The sequence below is a fragment of the Arachis ipaensis genome, chromosome B8 (genome assembly GCF_059453495.1).
Source record: "Arachis ipaensis isolate K30076 ecotype BB chromosome B8, ASM5945349v1, whole genome shotgun sequence".
Taxonomy (NCBI): Eukaryota; Viridiplantae; Streptophyta; class Magnoliopsida; order Fabales; family Fabaceae; genus Arachis; species Arachis ipaensis.
In genome coordinates this window covers 90,564,566-90,568,691 of record NC_142443.1, presented here as the reverse complement: position 1 = coordinate 90,568,691, position 4,126 = coordinate 90,564,566, and the positions used below count along the sequence as shown (strand labels likewise).

Below are 4,126 nucleotides of genomic sequence, written 5' to 3'. Positions count from 1 at the left end.
TAGCATCCAGAAGCCAACAATCTATGCCAACAACTTTGAACTTAAACCACAGCTCATCACCCTTGTTTAGAACAACTGTTCGTTTAGAGGAGGTGTTCAAGAAGACCCCAATCAACATTTGACCATCTCCCTGAGAATATGTGACACAGTGAAATCTAATGGTGTTCATCCTGACGCCTATAGACTGCTCTTATTTCCTTTCTCACTCAGGGACAAGGCAGCCAAGTGGCTTGAATCCTTCCCAAGGGAGAGCTTGACAACTTGGGAGGATGTGGTGAACAAATTCTTAGCAAGATTCTACCCTCCTCAACGAATCAATAAGATGAGAGCTGAGGTCCAAACTTTCAGGCAACAAGATGGTGAGACTTTGTATGAAGCATGGGAGAGGTTCAAGGACTTAACGAGGAGGTGTCCACCTGACATGTTCAACGAATGGGTGCAGCTGCACATTTTCTATGAAGGGCTCTCTTATGAGTCAAAGAAGGCCGTAGACTATTCATCTGGAGGATCCTTGAACAAGAAGAAGACCATTGAGGAAACCATAGATGTTATTGAAACAGTAGCAGAAAACGACTACTTCTATGCTTCCGAAAGAGGGAACACAAGAGGAGTGATGGAGCTAAACAATGTAGATGCTCTGTTGGCCCAAAACAAGCTCATTACCCAGCAGCTGGCTGACCTCACCAAGAAGATGGAGAGGAACCAAGTAGCAGCAATCTCCACTTCATCAACAACACAAGAAGGAGTGAATGAAGAAGAAGAGAGGAGTCAGGAGCAAGCCAACTACATTGGGAATTCACCAAGGAAAAACTATAATCCATACTCCAAGACTTACAACCCTAGATGGAGAAACCACCCAAACTTTGGGTGGGGAAGTGAGCAAGATCAAAACCAAGACCAGAGACGTTACAACTCCAACAACAATGCAGCTTACCAGCAATTCACCCAGAGGACATCTCAACACCCCCACAACAACACGTCTCCACACACTTATCAAAACCAAAACAGCACATCTGATCCGAATCACTCATCAATTGATGACAAGCTCTCTAAGATTGAAGCCTTACTTGAAGGAATATGCCAAGAGATTCAAGAAAATAAGGTATTCAAAGAGGAGGTGCGAGCCAATATTAAGAACCAGGGAGAGACCATTAGGAAGCTGGAATTCCAGGTGGGATATTTAGCTGAGAAGAATCCCAAACCTACTGATAGCTTCCCAAGTGACACGGAGAAAAACCCCAAGGGAGAAGCAAAGAAAGTAAGATGGGAAGATTGCAAAATGGTCACTACAAATGATCAAGAGATTAGAGACAAGCAAAGCAAAATGTGCAAACAACCTGAAAACAACTCAACAAAGGAGGAGGATAGAGATCACAAAGAACCAGAAATCTCACAACAAGAGCTGCTGAAGCTCTATGCACCATTCCCTCAACTGCTCAATGGTGCTGTGGGAAAAAGAATATACTCAAGGTTCCTAGACTTGTTTGCATCTCTGCATGTGAACATACCATTCATCAAGGCAATTCAACAAATGCCTGCATTCATCAAGTATATGAAGGAACTTCTTCCCAGGAAAAGCTCACTCAAAGGAGGCCAGACTATAGTGATGAACAAGGAATGTAGTGCCCTTATTCAACCTGAGTTGCCTACAAAAAGAAGAGATCCAGGGAGTTTTCACATCCCTTGTGCCATAGGTGAAACTATGCTCGATAGAGCACTATGTGATTTGGGAGCCAGCATCAACTTACTACCCTTATCCCTGGCGAAGAGGTTGCAGATCAATGAGATAATACCCACAGATGTAATCATCAGACTGGCTGACAAAACTCAAAAGTAAGCAATAGGAGTGGTGGAAAATGTGTTGCTAAAAGTTGGGAAATACTTTCTCCCAACAGACTTTGTCATCCTGGACATGGAAGAGAGTCACACTCATCCAATCATATTGGGAAGACCATTCCTAGCTACGGCCAGAGCACTTATCGATGTAGAGAAAGGGGAGCTAATATTGAGAATCTATGATGAACGACTCAGCTTCAATGTTTTCAAACTCTCACAAGAAACAGATCAAGAGGACAAGGAACTAAGCACAAATGATAATGAGACACTAAAGGAGGAAACAAGCACTGAAGCACAGCCAGTTCATTATGAGATCCCCTTAATAGATAAACAAGGAAAACAACAATTGCCACAGCTCAAGGAAAAGTTGGAGGAACCCAAACCTCTAGAGGCAGGTGAAGACAGCATCACAACTCCTTGGAGAAAAGAGGTCACCAAGGGGAAAGCAACCTCAAAAGAAACAAAGAAGAAGGTACCAAGGAGATGGAGGAACAAGAAGATCCCTACGGAAGACTTCTCTCCAGGGGATAGAGTTGTCTCAGCCTACTTCCCAGATATTCCCCCTAATCTTCCTACTGTGCCATCTCAATTACCTAAGGTCTTCACTATCAACAGAGTTCTTTCCCTAGAATATGTGGAGATCATTGATCCAACCAATGGATACAAGTCCACAGCAAGAGGAGAGGACTTTAAGCACTACCAACCACCATGATGAAGGAAAAACGTCAAGCTAGTGACGCTAAAGAAGCGCTTCATGGGAGGCAACCCATGTTTTATATGCTTTCAGATGATAATGAATAAGTCAATCTTTATGATTTCAACCCAAACTTGACAAACACTTGGTGAATTCTTTATCATGCAGTATATAGTGAAGAACAAGTTTGGTGTTCAAAGCAAACCAAGATGCATGCTAGTCTTGGGAGCTTTGAACAAAACTTTTCATCACATTGCTTCAAACTAAGTTTGGTGTCACCCCATGGTGCCACCAAAATGCATATAAGGAACCACCAATAGTTAGTTAGTTAGTTGGAATTCATAAATAAACAATCAAATCCTTTTTTTCATTTTATTCTAGCCGTAGAGTTTAAATTTTTTTTATGATATTAATTTCCTTATTTCAAATCTTTATAGGAAAGGAAAAGAAGCATGAAAAGGGATTGATTGGACAATTAAATGAGGGAGATTTCGCCACTTTATGAAGAGCACTACACACATGTCTCAAGAGGGAACGCATGGGGAAACGCTGCCATGCAACATTGGAGAAAGAAGACCCTTGAAGACCGAACCAATCACTCTCATTAAAGTGATGATCCTTGTCTTTCCTTCATACACAACCCCATCCTTCATACACAACCCCATCCGTCCATCTAGTAAACATTCATGCAATCCACACCCTTCATTCACTCATGATTTTCTTATATAAGTGAACCTTAGTGCATGCTCACTCCTCACATTCAAATCCCCACTTTCCACACTTCTATTGGCACACTAAACCCTTCATCACAAATTGCTTTAACCAACCCACTCTTCATCTCTCCGAAGCCTCAAACCCCCCTTAAACAACAACTCAAGTCATGGCATCATCAAGCTCAAAGAGGCAAAAGAGGAAGGGTCCTATGGAGAGTGCTCCTTTTGATGACAAGAGATTCAAGACTGCCTTTCATGAGCATGAATTTGAGCGGATAAGTGCCAGAAGAATATTTCCAGAATTAATCTTCCAAATCAATGCCAATGAATCACCACAGATTTGGAGAAAAATCGAACAGAGGGGGTGGCAATTGCTCACCAATCCAGAGGGGAAGATCAATGGAAACCTCATCAAAGAATTCTATGCAAATGCAGTTAGAGAGGATAAGACCAAAGCCCCAACCTTCAAAAGCTATGTGAGAGGAAGGGAGGTGGACTTCAGCCCAAGTGCCATAACAAGAGCTCTTCACTTGAAATCACCTCAATTTGATGAGGAGAGTTATCAGGCAAGGATAAGTAGAAGCCCCGATAAGGATGAGCTCTCAGAGATAGCATCAGATATCTGTGTCATAGCCGCTGACTGGGAGAGGTACTCAGATGGGAGACCAAAATTCATAAAAAGGGGAGACCTTCACCCTGAAGCCAAAGGGTGGTTTGAGCTTGTAAGGAGGTCCATCCTACTAGCTGCTAATAATTCGGAGGTTAACATCAATTGAGCCACTATGGTACAATGCTTAGTACAAGGTGGGGAAATCAAAGTGCATGAGCTCATTGCCAAAGGGATTCAAGAGTCAGCTGAGAAAGCTGACTCAGGTGCCAGACT

General features: G+C 42.6%; 1 non-coding gene across 1 annotated transcript; it reads right to left on the bottom strand.

The window, feature by feature from the left end:
- Window positions 1–319: 319 nt before the first annotated feature.
- Window positions 320–426, bottom strand: LOC148548792 (small nucleolar RNA R71). Its single transcript, XR_015897686.1, has one exon. It is a non-coding gene; the product is annotated as a small nucleolar RNA R71 (small nucleolar RNA).
- Between the last annotated feature and the right edge of the window lie 3,700 nt (window positions 427–4,126).